At 32.3% G+C, this 8,079-nt stretch overlaps 1 pseudogene; it reads left to right on the top strand.

Moving 5' to 3' along the window:
- Positions 1-639: 639 nt before the first annotated feature.
- On the top strand, positions 640-6,317 carry LOC112094686 (annotated as a pseudogene).
- The last annotated feature ends 1,762 nt before the right edge of the window (positions 6,318-8,079 follow it).

Below are 8,079 nucleotides of genomic sequence, written 5' to 3'. Positions count from 1 at the left end.
TATATATCATTATCTCGTTCTCTCTATATATATATATATATATATATCATTATAGCAACTTCTCCAATCCAAAATTGCGTGCCGACTCTATATATTCTGATATTTATGTAGTATTATAAGTTCACTTTGCAGATTCGAGTTTTCAACTATATATATATATATATATATATATATCATTATAGCAACTTCTCCAATCCAAAATTGCGTGCCGACTCTATATATTCTGATATTTATGTAGTATTATAAGTTCACTTTGCAGATTCGAGTTTTCAATTCGAGTTAAGATGTGATATTTTCTGAGAACTTTTCACTGTAAAAAAAAAGTTAAATGTGACATTTTCTGAAAGATTTTTACTATAGAAACCTAAAACTAAAAACTTGAATCGGTAAAATGAACGAGGCCATCATCTACATGCAAATTACAAATGCATGACGCATTATCATAACATATAGTCATATGTACGGAAATTTATTAACACGTGTTCTGCATAAGCACTTCATGAATGGCATGCCATGTTTTTAATTGTATTGTTTATAACTAGTTATAATTTGTTCATCTATATAAAATGTTTAATGCAAATTGTTTTAAGCAGGGAGATTAATTGTGATAAAGAAGAGATAAAAAGGCTGGTCAGAATCATGTGGAGGCTGTAGATAGCTGACGGGGGAAATGACCCTTACATATTCAGCCCAAACAACTTTGTGGGAAGGCAGATTTGGGAGTTCGATCCAGCTGCCGGTACGCCCAAGGAGCGAGCGGCCGTCGAAGAGGCTCGCCGTAACTTCTTCAACAACCGCCGGCAGGTCAAGCCCAGCAGTGACCTCCTCTGGCGGATGCAAGTAATTTTCTAACTTATTTAATGGATTATGTAGGGTTTCCGCGCTATGTTAGGAAACTTGTTAATTTATAACCGTACATGTTGGTGTTGCTAGTTATTTTCATTAGTCGTGCGTCAATTAAAATTGCTGTTTCCGTTAACACAAACGTCAATTATCAAATATTAATATTTCCAAAATTGGCATTTTCCTACTTTTCATTCGGCTTTCTTTTGTTTCAATAATTTGGTGTGTTTATTGGTTTTTGAACAAAATATTCAAGGGTGATATGGTAATTAAGTAGAAGATGATGGCCTTATTACGAACCAAAGAATGATTTCATCAGTTCGAACTTTAATTTTGGTGGGTTTCTTTTTCGCCTTTGGTTTTCATAATAATTGTCCTGTTGTCCAATACTGAGGTCACTATATAGTCAAAAAGGTTTAAGACATGGAAAAGACTCAAATCATATAATAGAGTTTACTTTTTTCTTTGCGAAGATAAGATAGACAGAGACTTAAAAAATAAGTGTCGTTTCGTTGGTTTAAATAAAATAAAAAATAAAAAAACCATCAGTAATTTTTGTTCTCCTCTCCATTTGAAGTCATGACTTACTACGAAAAACAAAAACATATCAATAGCTTGACCCCTCTCTTCTGGGCCATGCTAAGTTATGTTAACGCATCTTGTGTATAAATAAATTGAATTTACTGAAAATATAGCTTACAAATTTATTATATTTATTTTAAGTGCACGCAAAAAAGCTTACAATCTCAATTTTAACCCCATCCCAAAAAAAAAAAGATTATTTACAGAAGATTAATTGATTTACTATAACTAGTGTTCTGAAATTTATATATACTTCGTTTACACTATTGATCCAGTTCTTGAGAGAAAAGGACTTCAAACAAACAATTCCTCCTGTTAAGATTGAAGAGGGTGAGATTATCACATATGAAAAGGCCACCGCTGCATTGAGGAGGGCTGTACACTTCTTTTCGGCATTGCAGGCTAGTGATGGGCATTGGCCCGCTGAAAATGCAGGCCCACTGTTCTTCCTCCCTCCTTTGGTCAGTGAGTTATTATTTTTTTATTAGAAAAAAATAAAAAATTTACTCCTAAGAATACACGAGTCTAGACATTTATCTCTTATTTTTTATAAATATCATTTTATTAGTGTAATTATTTCTTTAATTTGAGCCTAGTAGCTTTCCATTTTGACAACATTAATTGATACAAACTTTGTCGTTATTTGTATAGGTCATGTGTCTATACATCACAGGACACCTTAATACCATATTTCCCGCAGAGCATCGTAAGGAAATTCTTCGCTACATATACAATCATCAGGTATTGCATATATTTGTTGTTTCTTTAAGTATGGGGTAAAAATATTCATTTTGAAATTTAATTAGCAATATGCTCACTAGTCCATATAACTTTCACTGTTTAGACCGAAGATGGCGGGTGGGGACTGCATATAGAGGGCCACAGCACCATGTTTTGCACAGTTCTGAGCTACATTTGTATGCGAATACTCGGAGAAGGACCCGATGGCGGTCGAGACAATTCGTGTGCGAAAGCAAGAAAATGGATTCTTGATCATGGCGGTGTAACACACATACCGTCTTGGGGAAAGACATGGCTTTCAGTATGTTTAAAATTAAATCTCATAAAAATATAAATAAGTAATATTATATATATGTGTGTGTGTGTGTGTGAAGCAAGCAAGCTTTTGAAAGTTCATGGATATATAATATATTACAAATATAAAAAATGTTAATGTCCACAAATTTGTATCATTTTTTGTAGATACTTGGTGTCTTTGATTGGGCGGGAAGCAACCCCATGCCTCCGGAATTTTGGATTCTTCCTTCCTTTCTTCCTATGCATCCAGGTATACATATTATCTTATTTCATCAGTTTGAATAAATTGATCTCAATAATATTTAGGATATGCATTCTTATTTTCATACTTCTTTTGATCATTTTCAGATGCTTTTCATCTTTTATTTAAATGAATAAATATTACAAATTCCGAAGAAATATATTCTATGTCTTAACTTGGTAAAGATGCAAGGAATGAAAATGAAATGTATCATATATATACGTAATAATCTATAATATATATGTGTTTAAAATTCTTCGACCATTCTCCTTTCGTTTAGAGAAGAGAAAGTTTTCACATGTCACTATTGTTTGCTTAATTTTGTAAGTCCTGACCAATTCCTAATTCCCCCAAAATGCAGCTAAAATGTGGTGCTACTGTAGAATGGTATACATGCCAATGTCATACTTGTACGGAAAAAGATTTGTTGATATATATATATATATATATGTGTGTGTGTGTGTGTGTGTGTGTATAATGACAACCATTATATGATCTTATTATAGGAGGATCTATATTATCCCCATCCTTGGGTACAAGATCTACTTTGGGATGGTCTATATATTTTCTTCGAGCCGCTTCTTTCTCGTTGGCCATTAAACAAATTGATTAGAGAAAGAGCTCTTCAAGTGACAATGGATCATATCCATTACGAGGATGAAAATAGTAGATACATTACTATTGCATGTGTGGAAAAGGTAACAGAGCAATGTCTGTTTTAGGTTGTACAAGACTACAAACTATACATCTTTTTGGTGCTCATAATTAATGTTGCTTATGTGAACTAGGTATTGTGTATGCTTGCTTGTTGGGTTGAAGATCCAAATGGGGACTATTTTAAAAAGCACCTTGCAAGGATTCCTGATTACTTGTGGGTTGCTGAAGATGGAATGAAGATGCAGGTAATTCTACTCACTACCCTAATATTTTATTTAGAGCATAGCTATAAGGTACTGGTGGTCTAAGAGCACCATCCACTAATAAAATGTGGTTCTCAGTGGGACCCACAGGTAAAGTCCACTTTTCATTAGTGATTGTGCTTAGCACCAGTAGTGCCTCTAAATATCTTTCTTTCATTTATAAGGTTTATTGTCAATAATATATCCATCATTACTCTCACTTTCTAGCTTTCAAAGTGTTTGCAAATTACATCTGTCTCAGGTTTGCATGCACTTTTCTAGATAAATTCACTAATGCATATACCAAAGTTTGAATAGTATTCATAATCTTAGTGTTAGCGCGCATGCCGTAGAGCAAAACTCTTGCATGAATAGAACATGAAACAACAAGAGTAAGAATGCAACTAATATTTTCAAATAATTAATCTACAGGGCTCTGGAAGCCAGGAGTGGGATACTGGTTTTGCCGTTCAGGCTTTGCTTGCTAGTAATCTCACACATGAAATTGGACCAACTCTTGCCAAAGGTCATGACTTCATAAAGAAATCTCAGGTTTCATCCTTTCTTTAATAAGAAAGTTAACATCTATAGCACCATTTATCAAAATCATTCATTTTTCTAATTAAAATGACTAAGAAGTGTCTAATTTCTGTGCATAACATCAGGTGAAAGAGAATCCTTCGGGAAACTTTAAAAGTATGTATCGCCACATCTCTAAAGGATCATGGACATTTTCTGATCAAGATCATGGATGGCAAGTTTCTGATTGCACCGCAGAAGGTTTAAAGGTAGCTTAATTCAGTCAATCCTTATTCGTTCTCTTTTTTAATATATCTAACCCAATCCTATACTTTATCTAGGCTTGCATGTTGCTCTCTTCTATGCCACTGGAGATTGTTGGTGAAAAATTGGAACCTAAGCAACTCTATGATGCTGTAAATGTTATACTTTCTCTTCAGGTAAGTAATTTTTTTAATAAAAGAAATGGATAGCTCACTCCTCACTATGACTTATAGTTACGCCTATAAAATATATCAATCATTAAACTAATTAAAATGTTGCATTTTTACTTCTAATCAATGGCTGAAGCACAATATTAAATTATATATTTGTACAAAATGGCCAATGATGAACTTAATTTTCATTGATGACAGAGTAAGAATGGTGGTTTAGCTGCATGGGAGCCGGCAGGAGCACAAGAGTGGTTGGAAGTAAGGACTTGGATAAACTCTAGTCTATATATTTGTTGACATCCCTTATTTGAGTCAGTTCTTTTAAATAACAACCCTCAATTAACCGATATTTTTGTTTTATAATCTTTTAATATGGTTTAAACTCAGCTACTTAATCCCACTGAGTTCCTTGCGGACATTATTGTCGAGCACGAATACGTAGAATGCACTTCATCAGCAATCCAAGCTCTGGTTTTGTTTAAGAAGTTGTACCCTAGACACAGAAATATGGAAATTGAAACTTTTATAACAAATGCTGTTGGGTTCCTACAGGACATACAAATGCCAAATGGCTCATGGTACCCTTTTTGCTACTTTCATGGCAATGAAACTAACTTATTGAACATATTTTAATTATAATATGTTATATTTTATAGGTACGGCAATTGGGGAGTTTGCTTTACATATGCCACATGGTTTGCTTTGGGAGGACTAGCAGCTGCTGGCAAGACATACAATAACAATTCTGCCATTCGAAAAGCAGTTGAATTTTTACTCACAACACAAAGAAATGATGGGGGTTGGGGTGAGAGCTATCTTTCATGCCCAAACAAGGTAACAAGAACTAGTTTTATTGAAAATAAAAGTAGAAGTAGAATTTAAAAGCTATACGTACCACATTTTATAAATAACTTAAAAAGTATATTAGATTTTGTGTGAAGTGTGTATTTTTTATAACATTTTACCAAACACCATAATTACATCATTTATTTTGTACGAAGTACTTTTAAGGGTTGTAGAAGCAATTCCAAACTCATCCAAATTTTGCAAACTGTAAAGTAGAAAGGTCGAAGTAGAAAAATACCTACATAATAAATAGATTCTTAATTAAATGGTTTTTTTACATATAAAAAGTTTTTGTTACTACGCTCTTATATAATAACAAATTGGAGCACTTATTTATCTTATGAATTTTGATTATATAATAAGTTGTGCTCCCTAAATGGAAGATTATGACCCGTCTGTAACTACTGTTTAAATCCTTTTGTAATAGTGTTTTTCCTCACAAAATTTAAATTTTTGTTAAAATTTTTATGTTCAAACCTAAGAACCAAACGGATAATTGTTTTTGTATTTGGTTATGCAGGAATATGTACCTTTTGAAGGAAATCGATCTAATTTAGTACAGACTGCATGGGCAATGATGAGCCTAATACATGCTGGCCAAGAAGAAAGAGATCCAAATCCTCTTCATCGTGCGGCAAAGTTGATCATTAATTCTCAAATGGACAATGGTGATTTTCCACAAGAGGTAAGATAACCTAATTTTCTTTTTGCCTTGAATTTTTTTTTTTTTTTTTGGTTATTATCTTTTCAATTGTTTACTTATGAAATAGTTCTTCAACCAATTTATTATGCCAGGAAATGACGGGAGTTTTCCTGAGGAATTGTATGCAACATTATGCAGCATATAGAAACATCTACCCACTTTGGGCGCTTGCAGAATATCGTAGGCGGATTCCACTACCTTCCAAGGCATGAGTCAAGCACATATATGATAAAATGATATTTTCCAATTCACACATTTTTTTTCTTTTATCTTTTCGAAAGAATTGGCCAATGAGTTTTGATTCGATTTTATATTAATTTATTATCAAAACTAGAGTAGATTGAACTCTCAAACCAAACATGCACTTAATGTTTCGGAACCCTCTACTCATGTTGCACCAACCAAGAAAAACTAGTTAATTTTTATTATATATTTAACAGATTTTTAAGAATGTAGTTAATTATATTATTTTCAATTTTTGAAAAAGTCAAAAAAATCATTACCCTAAAAAAATCAAATGTTCGTTGTAATTAGGGTTGAGAAAAGGTTTATAAACAAGGTGTTTTCAATGGTTTGGTTTGATTTCAAAATCTCCAAACCTATCTATAATTAGTTTGGCTGTGTTACACCTGGTTTGGTTTGGATGTCCAGCCTTAGTCCATAAATATGCCAAATTAAAGACTTTGACATTATTATTTTAGCCGCAAAATATTAATCTAATTATTGTAATAAATTAAATATTTAACTAAATTTGTATAACAATAAATAAAATGAAATTTTTGTCACGACATGTCATTAAATTTGTATATTTAATAATAATTATCTATATAAATATAACCATTAAAAATTCGTCGACTATATAAATATTATGAATATTTATGAATATAGATGTGAGTTACGTCGATCCCTTGGCGCGTAGGTAACAACTCCACCTACTCCCTTGAGATAATCTCGATAAACGTGGCCCATGCCTGCATTAATTATTAATCAAATTCTTATTTTGTCAGAGTTTTTATGTGTCTTCTTATTGCTTTATGGTTTAACATTCTTATATAAAACTAATCAATAAAGCGAACGCATAAAATCGGACCAACTACATTTTGTTGAGGCACACCTATCGATCAGTAGGAAAAAAAAAATTTGAAAATTAAAAATTAAAAACTAAAACAAAATCCCGGCCACCAAAACTAAAGAGGAAGATAAAAGAAAAAAAAAACATAAAGATTTAATGATAATGCATAATGTACATATATAAACATATTAGAAAAATATAGAGACTTCAGTAGTAAAATGAACTACCAATGAATTGCACGTAAGTACAAATTGTAATTATAAAATCTAGTGAATTAACGTATATTGTTAAATCTCCTAAAATCAAGAAATTGTCTAATTTGCAAATTGCTACAAATAAATTCAAACTACTAACAAAGATAACTATATACAAAATATTAAATTTTCCTGATATGTCCCTAAAAATGGAGCTCCAATGGGGGATTCTAATCTTGAAATGTAATAGAACAAACCAGTATTGATGACTCTAAATACTTTGAGGCTCTTTTCTCTTTGACTTATCACTTTTTTTTAATTTTTAAGAAAACAAAGATAAATTTTTTGAATTTTTTAGAAAACAAAGACAAATGGAGACAGTTGCATAGCGAGGACAATCGTCGAAAGTGCATGAGCAATAATCATCAAGGGTGCAGAGGAGCAAATCATTGAGAGCGTCGGGATATTAGGAAATATGAACGAGAACTGCCGAATTTGGAGAAAATTCCTTATTCGTTCCACTAACTGAGATCTAAAACTTTTCTGTTTTGATCAAGAGCTAATTCGGCAGTTCATTAACTCGTTTACACATAGACACGTTTTTACGTCAAAAGGACCATTTTATCATGGTTTTATTTTCTTGCTGGTTTCTTTAAGTCTGAAAAATTCAAACCTAATGACTTTACTAAAAGTAAGGAGATAGTCTAA

Source organism: Morus notabilis, unplaced genomic scaffold, assembly GCF_000414095.1.
Source record: "Morus notabilis unplaced genomic scaffold, ASM41409v2 Scaffold176, whole genome shotgun sequence".
Taxonomy (NCBI): Eukaryota; Viridiplantae; Streptophyta; class Magnoliopsida; order Rosales; family Moraceae; genus Morus; species Morus notabilis.
The sequence above is the reverse complement of the archived record's forward strand: the minus strand, read 5'-3'. Positions and strand labels throughout refer to the sequence as shown.